The sequence below is a fragment of the Betta splendens genome, chromosome 2, assembly GCF_900634795.4.
Source record: "Betta splendens chromosome 2, fBetSpl5.4, whole genome shotgun sequence".
NCBI lineage: Eukaryota > Metazoa > Chordata > Actinopteri > Anabantiformes > Osphronemidae > Betta > Betta splendens.
Window position 1 is genome coordinate 12,842,707 of NC_040882.2, and position 15,377 is coordinate 12,858,083.

The window sequence follows — 15,377 nt, forward strand, 5'->3', positions numbered from 1 at the left end:
CAGGGGCAAGACTGGCGTCCTCTCTGGAGCCAACAGGGGCAAGACTGGCGTCCTCTCTGGAGCCAACAGGGGCAAGACTGGCATCCTCTCTGGAGCCAACAGGGGCAAGACTGGCGTCCTCTCGGGAGCCAACAGGGGCAAGAATGGCGTCCTCTCTGGAGCCAACAGGGGCAAGAATGGCGACCTGGTTTGGCTGGGCGGCAGCGGAGCTCAATGGGGCAGAAGCTTGGCTTGACTGGGCTAGAGTTGGGCGTGACAGGACCACAACAGAGGTCAAGACAGGTGAGGAACCTGTGGTGGCTGTAGGCTGTATTGATCAGTCTGGACCTGATCTTTTCTGCTGACCAGACCACACAGGTGTCTTCCCTGGAAGGGCCGGTGGTTCCTGGAGGAGGATGTTTGCTCTCGCCGCTGGTGGTCCAAGGGAGGCCGCGCCGACTTCCGTCTCCCCCCAGAGCTCTAAGCTTGTTTGTGGGCACCAAGTGTGCCATTCCGGTTCAGCGGCTGCTCGACGCCACCACCCTCCCTTAGAGAGGAAATGTATGTAGTAAGTGATGCAGTGTGTGATGCTGTCAATGTCCTCCCCATGTGGACATTTTAGTTTGTGGTGTTGAAACAGTCCTTCAGTTGCTCTGTGTCCTTCTCAGTCCAGGTCTTCACTGTTTGTTTGTCTGTTTCACCCCTGGAGTGTAAACAAGAGAGAGGTGAACCAGGTTGTGGTCAGAGAGTCCTAGAGGGGGGAGGGGGGCGGAGGTATATGCGTTTTTGATTTTAGCGTATAAGAGGTCCAGAGTTTTATTGTTCCTTGTGTAGCAATTTATCACCAGTGCCAGAAGGTGTTGCTCCTTCCTGCACTGTGGGTGTAACAGTCTGGTGCTGAAGGAGCTGCTCAGGGCCTCTACAGTGGTGCACGGGGTGGAGGGGTTCTCCATGATGGATGTTAGTTTACCAGCAATCTTCTGTCCGCCACCTCCTCCATAGATTCCAGTGTGCAGCCCAGGACAGAGCCGGCTTTTTGAACCAGCTTGTTGAGTCTCTTCCTGTCTCTGCCTGTACTGCCCCCCCCAGTACACAACTCCATACAGGACTAGTGACGCCACTACAGTATCATAGAAAGCACTTAGCAGCTGTCTGCACACACCAAAGGACCTTAGTCTCCTCAGCAGGTTTTGATATTAGCTTATATTTAGAGTTTATATACTGAGTATGTAAAGGTTGACAAGGACAAGGTGGCGGAGAGGAGGGTGCAGGCATGGTTAAAGTCCCCGGAGAGAACAATCAGAGCGTTTGGATGCTTTGTTATCAGCATGCGCTCACACGTGACAGTGGAGTTGGTCGACGGAGGGATGTAAGCGTTGACTACCAGCACATGGGACCACTCCTGTGGGAGGTAGTACAGCTGAACGCAGACAGCCACCAGTTCAATTTATGGCCAGCTGAACTTCCTGAGTTGTCTCAGGACAGTGTCTGTATGTGGGGGGACAACTTCAGATCCTGGGAGATTGTGGATCCTCGGAACCTGAATGAGTTCACGGTAGGGCCAACTAGACACCGGAACCTCGCCTTCAGGATGCCTATTGTCATCTCCACCTTGGCCCGTGTTCTGCAGTAGGCCTGGTTGAAGGGTAGGGTGTCATCATATAGGGCAGACAAGGGAATTCTCTGTCCCCCAGCAAGTAGCCATTATAGTGGCCTGTAATGATTGTGTAAAACAATAAAACAATACAGTAAAAACAAGAACTTGTGTAAATTACAACATACCCTGTTGAAACATGTAGCATAGTGATGACTCCCTGAAAACTCTGGAATCATGCACTGACACTAGTCATTTGGCTTCAACATTAGTTATGATATGGGTTGCATCACATATTACCTAGTTAGTGGAAACAGTAATGAGTTTAATGGTTTTTAAATGGTTTTTAAAACTGAAAGATTCTGAACAGGAAATAATATTTACCTGCACATTGATACTGTGAAATTACTCCCTATTAACATAGTCTCCCTCATTGACTGGAGGAGCTTTAATAGGGGTGCCATCGATGCACCCAATCACATTTGGAAACCCTGAAATGGAAAGTAATACAGAAAGTGTGTGTGCAGTACGTCTGATGTGTACGTAAGGACACAACCTGCTTTTTTACCGACACACAGAGGTTTGTGGCCAGGGAACTGTACAAAAGTATGCAGGAACCATTTTAGTGCCTGACATACGGTGAAAAGGGCTCGACACACCGTTACCTTGCTCTGCATCATTTAAATCATACAAACATGTCCTGATGCAAAAAAGGAGGTAGCACTGTCACAGCAAGAAGGTTCTGGGTTCGATTCCCAGCATCGTACAGGGTTCCTTTGTGGGTTTAGGTTCGGGATATGTGTTTGACACAGCTGGTGTCAAGTGGTTGAGTCTAATACATGCAGTGCACAACAGAGCATTAGGCAAAACAAAATACATGGTAGTATTTATTTTAGACACAAATAAACAGGTAAAACTAGATGGGTGCTGGGTTGATTGGTCACTCTAGATTGCCCGTAGGATGAGTAGTTGTTTGTCTGTGTGTTGCCCTGGTGACCTGTCTCGCCCATAGCCTGCTGGGACAGGCTACAGCCCCCCACGTATAGGATTAAGCAGAATAGAAGATGGATAATGTATCATAGTGGAGATGAATGGAGCTGCTGCTGCTGTAGTTATCTTGCTGTGATGTGTTAAACATGTTGTGGCTGCAGCAGAGTCAACATTTTCATGAGTGTAAAGAGTCGATGAGCTGCATCAGACATGTTTCACAGGTTTTATAGATGTGTTTACACCATGTAGAGAAGAACTAGTCAGATATGTGAATCATCACACTTCTGCTTTCCACTGCTCTGTAGGCTTCAACCACAAACATACCTTATTTTATAAATAGATCCACAAACTGTACTGCATCATTATTAAGCACCACACTGAACATCACTGAAAATGTGCAGCGATTCTATGATGTCAGTTTAGGGTCACATTCAATTTGTGCATGTGTAACAATGTATGGATCTGGTTACATTTAGTGTGACCCTATGTGTGTGTGGGTGTGTTATCTAATTATGTGCTTTCTGCTTTTGAGCTAAGCTAGTTATTTGTCTCTAAATATGTTCCCTTAAAGACAACACAGCTGGCATCAAAGCTGATCTAACGTAGGCTGGTCAGTCCTTCCTTCATCAGAGTGTGTGAGTGTGTGTAAAATGCTTCTGTGTGTGTTCAAGTTGCGTCTTCCATCATCATGTGTCATTGATGATTTTTTTTACAAATACAACAAATGTGACCGAGCTGAAAAGGATTAAAAAAATCTGACAAATATTATCACATATCGATAAGTGCCATATGTTTCCTGGTATGTTCTCAACTATAGCCTTGAATAAATCTTCTTAAGTCTTTTGAATATTGTTTCCACACTTCAAAACAGCAACAGTTTGTTTTTGTGTTTTGTGTTTCTGTCCTGCAATAAGGTTTGTCTGGTCCATGTGTGTTTGCCCTTGTGTGGTTTAATGTTTAAGGTTTTGGATTATTAAGTTATTTCCCTGCTTGCAGTGACTTTTAGTCATCTACTAATCTGTGTATTAGTGTGTTTCTAGTTTTGTCATGCTCCACATGCAGCATATTGAGTTTGTATTTCCCTTTGTGTTTACTAATTGAGTATTAGTTTGTCTATGGGTAGTTGCATTTGGGTCCTCCCATTAGTCTTGTTTGCAGGCCTCAGCAGCCTATTTCTCATTCTGAGACTATTACTGTACATCATGTTTACCTAGATGTAACAACTGGTTTAGTTCCAACAACTGCAATGCCAAATGGGCCCATTTCCAACCTACTGTAGCTTAAAACATAGTTGCCAGGCAACTCTCTTCTACTTAACACAAAACTGCCTGTATGAAGGTGTCCAGACTGGTTTCTGTTTCTGCCTTACAGAAATGGTCTTTAGTAAAATAACAAATGACCTCCTCATAACACTTGATCTGAGTACAACCTTTGATATAATTACTCATGACATTCTTCTCAATAGATTCTCCTCTATTGGTACCACTCACACACCACTACTCTGGTCTCATTCTTATCTTTCATCCTGCACTCAGCTGATCTATCTCAAACTCTACACATTCTAACCATCCCTTTTCACTAAAGGACCCTTGGTCCCCTTGACACTCGGCTCTACCTACCCATCAAACAAACTAGGCCCCTAGTGCTGGTGTCTACATGAAGGTGTTCTCTAAGGATATGTGTTGATGACTAACACAGTGCCATACAACTGGAGAGAACATGACACAGCTGGAGGTTTAGTGGTTGAGTCTAATACAGGCAGTGCAGTTTTCTAACCACAACAGAGCATTAGACAGACCAGTGGAACAAAATACGTTAGTATCTATTTTAAACATAAATAAACAGGTAAAACTAGTTGGGTGCTGGTTCATAGTTATTCCTACTCCAGTACATGTAGAAATGTTGTAAATACTCATGTTTATTTTCTATCAATACATTAACAAATACAGAATAAAATATGATACTAGGTTTGTTTTGACAAAAAATCATAGATTCTGATAAGCATCAGTCACAGTTTATTTGCAGCTTGTTATAAATCAGTCCTCAGTTTGCTCTGACCTGTGTTTGTTGCTTCTTCAGTCTATCTAGTAGCAGAATACACAACGTTCGGCTCCACTTCTCTTCGTCTTTCCTTTCGACGGAAATTCACTGCTGCGTAGTTCAGTTCATCAGAGGCTGGATTCTGTAGAAAGGAGTAATTAGTCACTGATCTCACCAAGTGGAAGCATGAACCAATGACAGGACACGTGGTTAAATAAATGGAGTAAATTAAAGACTAGATCACCTCCTGCTGATGTGTTTGCTGTTTTTCATTCACAGCTAAACAACAAAACATGATTGACATAATATTAGATATGATGTAAAAAATAAACCAAGTGCGTGAGAGGAGCAGCTGTTGTCATGAAGTACCTGTTTGAAGTTTCCTGAGTGAAACAACCAGACCAGTAATGACCATGAGAAGGAAAGGAATCAGACCACCGAGGATCAAGCTCATCACATGTGTTGTTTCATCAGTTTTGTTACACTCTGCTAAATTAAACAAACACATTCAAACTGCTTTATGTTCAAACGAACAAATTGACACAACAACTGAAAACTTAAAGACAGTCTTACTTTGAGACTCTGTGTCTAAGTCGCCCTGAGTTTCCTCACTGCCTGTTTACAAATAAGAAACATTAATCAATCATTGTCTTGTTTGCAAACAAATTTTAAATATTTTAGTACAATCATCAGCTGTTCTAAATAAGAAGAACAGAGAAGTTAGTGTCATATTCTTACCGTTTACGTTTAAATGTATCACATAGTAAACGTTATGTCCTCTGTTGAAAAATTCACATAAATAGATTCCCGAATCGGATGAATTAACATTTTTGATTGTGAGAAACACTCCAGTTGTATTGACTTCCACTTGAAAGGTTCTATTATTGAATCCAACACAGAACTGAGCTACTTCAGTAGGTCTGGCAGTAAAACAGATGCAGCTGGCTGTGGTTTTATTGGTCAGTCTGGACCAGGTCATCACAGTGTTAGCATTCAGTATGGGTGACCACAGTGTGACACTTTGACCAGACTGGACCGTCACATTCTGAGACTGAGCCACTGAGACAGAGATCCAGCCTGAAACAAACAGCAGAGACAACGTGAGTTAGTTGTTGCAGATGTTAAAGGATTGTTTTAAATTTATTGTGTGATCCAGATGTTGAGAGCGACGTGTTGTTGGTACTTACTGATGCTGCAGATAACGACAGTATTGATCCAGATGAAGGTCTTCATGGTGCGACTGGTCGTAGCTCTGCAGTGTCTGTAATATAACTGTGCTACAGGAAGGAACTGTCTACTTTAGAGGTGGAGCCTTTTGAACTGGCCACATTCATGTTACCGTTAAAACCAGTGAGGATCAGTCCAAGTTTAGAAAATGTACAATGTCAGCTTGAAGTTGTGAACGTCCACCGTGATAAACCTGATGTTCCTTCATGTCTGACCTTGTTTATTGTCGACTGGTTCCCACTGCCCCAGTACAGAAAGCTGGCAACCAACTGGACAGTTTCCACCATGAATATGAAGAGACGTCACATATAATCATCTCTTTAAAATCCACTGCTGGGAACTAATGTGAAGTGTATTGTTCAAGGAGACACCTTATGTGATAAAACTGGTGACCTTTTGCTTCAGGCCAATGCGCTGCCCATTGAGCTACAAAGAGTAAGACTGCAACATGGAATAGACCAATAAGCAGCAGGTTTCAGTTGAAGTTTCTTGTGTTTTACTCTAGTTTGCCTGAAACATTGCAAATTGAACCTTTGACATATAACAGGAGAGAACATGATCCAGCTGAAGGTCTTTGTTTAGTGGTTGAGTCTAATACAGGCAGTGCAGTTTTCTAACCACAGCAGAGCGTTTGACAAACTAGTGGAAGAAAATATGTGTTAGAATTTATTTTAGAAACAGATAAACAAGTAAAACTGGATGGTTGCTGGTACATACAGTAGTTTTATTTGTAGTCTAGTACTTGTAAATTCATTCTGTTTAATTTTTATTATTACAGGTTTAAATGGAAAATAAGTAGGTTTGTTTTTGACAAAACAATCATAGATTCTGATAAGCATCAGTCACAGTTTATTCACAGCTTGTTATAAATCAGTCCTCAGTTTGCTCTTACCTGTGTTTGTTGCTTCTTCAGTCTATCTAGTAGCAGAATACACAACGTTCGGCTCCACTTCTCTTCGTCTTTCTTTTTGACGGAAATTCACTGCTGCGTAGTTCAGTTCATCAGAGGCTGGATTCTGTAGAAAGGAGTAATTAGTCACTGATCTCACCAAGTGGAAGCATGAACCAATGACAGGACACGTGGTTAAATACATGTAAATGGAGTAAATTAAAGACTAGATCACCTCCTGATGATGAGTTTTCTGTTTTTCATTCACAGCTAAAAACCAAAATATTGATATAACTTTAGATACGACGTAAAAAATAAACCAAATGCATGAGAGGAGCAGCTGTTGTCATGAAGTACCTGCTTGATGTTTTCTGAGTGTAACAACCAGACCAGCAGCGATCATGAGAAGAAAAAAAGTCAGAATGGTTGTATGATTAAATCCATCACAGAATTAAGTTTCTTTGGTAAGTTTAATCTTATAACAGATGCAGCTGGCTGTGGTTGCATGAATCAATCTGGACCAGGTCATCACAGTGTCAACAGTCGGTTTTGGGGACCACAGTGTGACACTGTTACCAGGCTGGACATTCACATTCGGAGACTGAGCCACTGAGACAGAGATCCACCCTGAAACAAACAGCATATTCAACGTCAAAATACAGTAAAGTCGTGAACGTCCAGTGCGATAAAACCTGAGGTTGTTGATGTTCCTGAACTTCTGACCTTGTTTATTGTCGACTGATTCCCACTGCCCCAGCACAGAAAGATGGCAACCAATTATTTCCACTGAGAATATGAAGAGGCGTCGCTCAGATCAGTGAACTGCCACACATCAGAATCATCTTTAATGGCCAAGTTTGCATCTAACAATCAAGGAATTATATGTAGTCTGACTCTATCTTTGTTCCCGTTTGTGGCAAAAAACAAATTATTTACCATTTTAATTATAGTTATTTACACAAATAAATAAACAATTAAATTGCAGCTCGCTGTGTCACATTCATCAGTGGTTATTGCACATTTGAGAGTCACTGTATTGAGTTGAATTTAGAGACAGCCTTGGGAAGAAGCTGATTCTGTGTCTGCTGGTCCACACAGTGGAACTGCACCAGGGGCCCGTTTCAAGAAGGAGGTTTAACAAACTCTGAGTTTAAACTAAACTCTGAGTTGATTTACTCTGAGTTTGCAAACCTGGAGTTTTCGGTTCCAGAACAGCTGAAAAGAGTTGGTTTAAGCAACTCTGAGTTGTCTGACTCAGAGTTAAGCGCGTGCACCGTAACGATACAAAGCCCTGATCAATGGAGTGAAGATATTACGAGTCACCATGGCAACAGGACAACAAAAGACGTCCGGAAATGGATATGATACGTCAAGCATATAACGACTACGAGCCTATAATCCGTAGAAAAGGCAGCACTGCTGCAGCGACGAAAGAGAAAGAATTAGCTTGGAAGAAAATAGCTGCTCGAGTCAATGCGTAAGTTTACATTTTAATCATACAGCGTAACTGATTACTAAATAATTTTAGTATTGTTGTTATATTTCACATGTAAAGTAAGGACTTTTTCACTCATCTAAGGGGTTACTTCAATAATGAAATACCGACGTTTGTATGAATTAAAAGTGCAGTGTTATGTCTATGCATTTTTAAAATTCCTGTTGTGGTTGATGTGGGATTTGTAAAGCAATGATAATTCAATAATCCAATACGTTTTATGGAGAGCAATTATTACATTAATCTAATTAGGTTTTTAAAAGTTACCCAAAACACGTAATAATATACGAAATTAATTTCTGTTTTTATGTAGGCGCAATCCTGCAGACATAGAAGAACGTGGCTAAAAATGAAATGTAAAAACATAATTCAAACAGGTATAAGGCACCATCATGCCATGGGTGTAGACTATCTGACTTTACAATATTTGATATATTAAATAACTAAATAGCATGCAGAGTATAGCAGTGCAGCAGCATTTTCAACATGGCTGTAATGTTTTCACACAGTTAAACATTTGACTTCTACTCAGCCAACAGAAAGAAGGCAGAGGCTAGAACAACTGGTGGAGGACCTGCACCTCGCAGGAGGAGGTCAGTCACATTCTGCTGCACAGATGCACACAGTTCAGTGATGTTCATTAAATGCCAGAGTTCAATTCTGTAAGAGTAATGAGGAACATGTCATGTCAAGATGTCATGTAACTCTAAATCTTCTGTATTTTAAGTTACCGGTTATTGAGTTGTATAAACTAAATCTCAAGGAAATGTTATACTTGTATCACAAGATTAAGAAGCCAGATCTAGAAATTGAAATTCCCAAACACATGCTGGAGATGAGTGTATAGTTAAAGGTGAATTGTATGAATTATTGGAAGAATCATAAAATCTAACAATTGCCTTTGTATTTGTAGGAAATGAAAAAAAAACCCAAATAAATTATGATTTACATCTATTCAGTTTCTTTTATTGGTGGTGATGGTTGATTAAGACATTAAAGCAAATCACATCGGGACTGTCCATCCACTCTGCAGATTACCGTGATGGAAGGAGTCTCCTCAGGGTCTTGTATTTGTAGGGCAGGGTGTTGCTCCTCTCTAATAATTGCAATAATGTGGAGAACAACACATGTCACATTAATGTCACAGGCCTCTCAGGTGTTTCCCCGAGTTGACGTAGACACTGAAGACGTGCTTTCAACAGGCCTATGGTCATTTCCACCCGGGCTCTTGTTCTGCAGGGCCACATTAAAGCGCTGCTGGGGGCCTGCTTCAGGTTCTGGGTGAGGGGTCAGTAGTGTGGGCTGGCATGGGTGACCCCTATCTCCAGCAGAAAGCTGTCAATCTCTCCTAGAAGAAAGTTCACATTACTTTAGTGCTGCATAGAAGTGATCCTGTGGGTGTGAGTGCATGCATTGAAATAAGTGTATAGGACATACATGTACTTACCACAGTGCAGCCTGTTACTTAGGGTTGACTCACAATATATTCATGAGTTCACGTTTATGATATGTGCAGCATCACATATGATCTTGGTGATGTAAACAATGTAATGTCAGTTACAGTGACCATTAGAAAGAGTAGTCAGTGTACCTGCACATTTATCAGTTTATTTCAGATCACAGCAAGATATTATTAACTGATCATCATTTTTCAGATTAGCCTCAATGAAACAAATTAATTACCACATACCTGCAATCCTGTGAAACTCCTCTTTAATGGCTTTAAGGAGTTTGTGTCAAGGAAAGCGCTTGAGGTCGAACTTTTCTACATACAGTGGCTTCACTAATGTGCTCAGCATCTCCAATGTTATAAAGAAAACCACCGTTTGCAAAAAAACAAAAACGTAACGCAACACAAAGAATCTGTTCGGATGTAAAAGCACTGCCACGATGGGTGATGTGTCTGATATGACAGAAAATTAACTCGTGGGTCAAAATCCTCTCGCGGCGTAAATTCAATGCCGTGTGAATTAATACAGCGTCCTCACCTACAGGATCCTCTAGAAACGGACATTTTGGTCTCTGCGCGAAGGAAACAGGTGAAATCTATGAATGAACTGAAAGATTAAACGAGGTATTTAAACACTGTTCACTTTAAAAAGGGGCGGAGACCGAAGGAAACTCTGGGTTTCCCGAATAAAACCTGCTCGCGACCAGGTTAGGTTCACAGAGTAAGTTGCCATAGTAACTGACTCTGAGTTTCGATTACCTCGCTTCTTGAAACGGGCTTAAACTTACCCCGCTTTACGGGTTTAAGTAACCCCGCTTTCTGAAACCGAAAACTCTGAGTTTTCCTCATTTCGGGGTTAAAAACTCAGAGTTTCCACAAAACCACCTTCTTAAACGGGCCCCTGGACAGGCAGTTCTTCTTGATGTCCACCGTCATCTCCACCGTCTTGAGCGTGTTGAGCTCCAGCTGGTTTTGACTGCAACACTGGACCTCCCGTCTGTATGCGTTTCACAGGTTTTATAGATGTTTCCAATAGGTGGATATAAATTAGTCACGTGTTGGTTTGAGAAGTGTGAAGATACAGAATCAGACACGTCACTAATACAAACACTTCTGCTTTTCACTGCAGTGTAAACAATGTATAAATACACCATCAGCCATTTTACAACTGTGTGTTTTATTTAGAGGTGTAGCTCATTATCATCAGGTCACATTTCTACTGGTAAATACAGTAATGTGCAAACAGAGATTTGGAGGTTCACAACAAAGTCAGACACAGTTTATTGGTTCATCTCAAACATTTTTATCAAGTTTACAGGCCTCATTGTTTTTCTACATCGTATTGTCTCTTTATGTCAAACTAGTGATGTGTGTCTCACTCAGCCCTGCTCTGCTGCAGACCTTCATCAGTCTGTCACCAAAGTCAGGTCATAATAGGAGGATGGAGTGAGACATGAGAGGATCATGACCTGAACCACGTCTGCATGTTCACTCACTCATTTCTCCCTAGTTTCAGTAAGTTCCCATCAGAACACAGCAGTAGATCAGTCTGATAAGAGCAGCAGTTGCTCTGTGAGTCTATCTGCTGGCAGCGTAAGTAACATGAGTCTCCACTTGTCTCTGTGATGCAGGTCTCCTGCTTCTTACTGCTGGTGAAAACACACTCAGTGCTGCAGCCTTCAGGTTGTCACAATCCACATTCTGTAAATCAGAGTAGAAACAGTTACATGTGACCAAAAAAACCCCAAAAATATTTGATATACTATCAGTATTTGAAAGTTGATCTTTACACAGAATTGATTGAGATTCACCTCATGTTGTTGTGGATCTTGTCTTTCACCAGAAGCTGAATCAAGGAGACACATTTATACAAAAACTGAAACATAATTAAGGGAGAATGTATAAAGTATCATTTTATTCTAATAAAGTACCTGCTTGACGTTTTCCGAGTGAAACAACCAGAACAGTGACGACCACGAAAAGGAAAACAGTCAGACCACCGAGGATCAAGCTCATCACATGTGTTGTTTCCTCAGGTTTATTACACTCTGCTAAATTAAATAAACACATTTAAACTGCATTCATCTGCAAACGAAAAAATTGACACAACAACTAAAAACTTAAAGACAGTCTTACTTTGAGACTCTGTGTCTAAGTCGCCCTGAGTTTCCTCACTGCCTGTTTAAAAATAAGAAACATTAATCAATCATTGTCTTGTTTGCAAACAAACTTTAAGTATTTTAGTACAATTATCAGCTGTTCTAAATAAGAAGAACAGAGAAGTTAGTGTCATATTCTTACCGTTTACGTTTAAATGTATCACATAGTAAACGTTATGTCCTCTGTTGAAAAATTCACATAAATAGATTCCCGAATCGGATGAATTAACATTTTTGATTGTGAGAAACACTCCAGTTGTATTGACTTCCACTTGAAAGGTTCTATTATTGAATCCAACACAGAACTGAGCTACTTCAGTAGGTCTGGCAGTAAAACAGATGCAGCTGGCTGTGGTTTTATTGGTCAGTCTGGACCAGGTCATCACAGTGTTAGCATTCAGTATGGGGGACCTCAGTGTGACACTTTGACCAGACTGGACCGTCACATTCTGAGACTCAGACACTGAGACAGAGATCCAGCCTGAAACAAACAGCAGAGACAACGTGAGTTAGTTGTTACAGATGTTAAAGGATTGTTTTAAATTTATTGTGTGATCCAGATGTTGAGAGCGACGTGTTGTTGGTACTTACTGATGCTGTAGATAACGACAGTATTGATCCAGATGAAGGTCCTCATGGTGCGACTGGTCGTAGCTCTGCAGTGTCTGTAATATAACTGTGCTCCAGGAAGGAACTGTCTACTTTAGAGGTGGAGCCTTTTTAACTGGCCACATTCATGTTACAATTAAAACCAGCGAGGATCAGTACAAGTTTAGAAAAAGTACAACTTCATGATCAAGTTGTGAACATTCACCATGATAAAACCTGATGTTCCTGCACGTCTGACCTTGTTTATTGTCAACTGGTTTCCACTTCCCCAGTACAGAAAGAGGGCAACCAACTGGACAGTTTTCACCATGAATATGAAGCGACGTCACATGTAATCATTTCTTTAAATCCACTGCTGGGCTGGTACATTTTGAATCCCCATGTTAAATGTACATGTGGATTCATCCCCCATGGGGAACAATGGACTGCCACACAGGCAGACGCCAAGGAATCTAATGTGAAGTGTCTTGTTAAGAAGGCATCTTGGGGGATCAAACTGGTGACCTTTTGCTTCAGGCCAATGCGCTGCCCATTGAGCTACCAACAGTAAGACTGCAACATGGAATAGACCAATAAGCAGCAGGTTTCAGTTGAGGTTTTCTTGTGTTTTACTCTAGTTTTCCTGAAACATTGTAAATTGAACCTTTCAGTCAAACATCATCTTCTGTGTCACTGATCTGCATTTTATTGTGCTTCGAAGCTCACTCAGTCTCCACATATGTGCTCTGATAAAACAACAGCAATCCATCTCCATCTTTGTTCCCGTTTGTGGCAAAAAACAAATTATTTCGAATTTTAATTATAGTTATTTACAGAAATAAATAAACAAATAAATAAACAATTAAACTGCAGCTCGCTGTGTCACATTCATCAGTGGTTATTGCACATTTGAGAGTCACTGTATTGAGTTGAATTTAGAGACAGCCTTGGGAAGAAGCTGATTCTGTGTCTGCTGGTCCACACAGTGGAACTGCACCTGGACAGGCAGTTCTTTCTGATGTTCACCGTCATCTCCACCGTCTTGAGCGTGTTGAGCTCCAGCTGGTTTTGACTGCAACACTGGACCTCCCGTCTGTATGCGTTTCACAGGTTTTATATATGTTTCCAATAGGTGGATATAAATTAGTCACGTGTTGGTTTGAGAAGTGTGAAGATACAGAATCAGACACGTCACTAATACAAACACTTCTGCTTTTCACTGCAGTGTAAACAATGTATAAATACACCATCAGCCATTTTACAACTGTGTGTTTTATTTAGAGGTGTAGCTCATTAACATCATGTCATCTGTGATTTTGAGTTTCACCACAAAGTCAGACACAGTTTTCTGTTTCATCTCAGACATATTTCATCAAGTTCACAGGCCTCATTTTTTTCTACAGTGATGTGTGTCTCACTCAGCCCTGCTCTGCTGCAGACCTTCATCAGTCTGTCACCAAGGAGGATGGAGTGAGACATGAGAGGATCATGACCTGAACCACGTCTGTATGTTCACTCACTCATTTCTCCCTAGTTTCAGTAAGTTCCCATCAGAACACAGCAGTAGATCAGTCTGATAAGAGCAGCAGTTGCTCTGTGAGTCTATCTGCTGGCAGCGTAAGTAACATGAGTCTCCACTTGTCTCTGTGATGCAGGTCTCCTGCTTCTTACTGCTGGTGAAATCACACTCAGTGCTGCAGCCTTCAGGTCGTCACAGTCCATGTTCTGTAAATTCTTGCATTTATTTATCTGTAGTCTCCGTTTGGGTCCTCCTTCAGCTACAGTAAGTTTTGTAACAAATTTATTGTCCCTCTAATAAATAATAGGCAGTTGTGTACATTTTCTAACTTGAAACTGACAGCAAGTCTTCCTGGTTTGAGTGAGTTGCATTTGTCTCTGCATGTACAGCACAACCTCTCTAATTGTTGAAAGCAGGAACACGTCTGTGTGAGAGGAGCACACGTTTTGTTGTTTGTGGTTAATGCAGAGCTGAAGGCCAGTCCTCATATCTTTTGATCTGAGTTGTCACCACAGAATGAACTTGGCCGCTGTGTGGAGGGAGAACATGACTCGCTGCTTGTCCATATTTGGTAACACAGAAGACGATGCCTTGGTATTTATGATACTCATTCCTAATACAAGACAGTTCAACAATGAATAAAGCTAGTTAGTTTATGTAGACTTCACCTAAATGTAGGTTTTAGGTCATATTTTTTTCTGCGCTCAAGAGTGACTTTTACTCAGCTTCATTTAAACATTTCTACCTGGTGAGTTGTAATTGACGTCAGACTCACACTACTGTCTCTGGCTCCTCCTCCATCAGTTCAATTTACATTCCACTAATAAACACACATCAATTAAAAGCAGATATACCTATAACCATGTTAAATAAAGAATTATCACGTCTCTTCCTGTGTATTGTGTATCTTGTCCCTCCCGTGATAGATCATTAGTCATATATGTTTTTCTAAAAATGTAATATACTGTATGATATTGGACCTGCAGTGAATCTACAGTATACATCAAGAGCATCAGTGCTCAGCTAACATATGACTTGTGGTGACTTTGGTCAGAAGCCAATAGGTCTGTTCCCACTGTTTTTGTTCGTTCTGCTCAGACCACACTGTGTTGTCTCTTCCTGTGTAGTGTGTATCACACTCCTCCCCTGACAGACATCAGATTCTTCCTGTTTGACAGTTAAACATCACTAATGTCTTTTCAACACGTGTCCTTGTTCCTCTCACAATGTGTAAAAACGAAACTTGAGTTTATAAATAACAAGTGTAATTTATACACAAGCTCAATACAAAAACCCTTTGAGCCCTGTACACCCTGCTTCCTTATTGTTCCAACACTGTGCACAGGGTGCTGGAGTGCCTTGTTCGTTGTCGTCTTCAAGTACAGTAACATTTTGCTGTCTGGAAGGAAACAACTAAAATGTGCCACACCTGAAACAAACAGACAGC

General features: G+C 41.2%; 1 protein-coding gene and 1 long non-coding RNA gene across 2 annotated transcripts in view; one reads left to right on the top strand and one right to left on the bottom strand.

Moving 5' to 3' along the window:
- LOC129603091 (uncharacterized) overlaps positions 1-15,377 on the top strand; it is a 506,300-nt gene that overhangs the window by 438,619 nt on the left and 52,304 nt on the right. The gene's annotated exons all lie outside the window — the stretch shown is intronic.
- On the bottom strand, positions 10,838-12,572 carry LOC114851223 (uncharacterized). The gene is made up of 5 exons (XR_003785018.3): positions 12,415-12,572; positions 11,966-12,304; positions 11,596-11,842; positions 11,476-11,510; positions 10,838-11,365 (listed from the first exon to the last, which is right to left on the bottom strand). It is a non-coding gene; the product is annotated as an uncharacterized LOC114851223 (long non-coding RNA).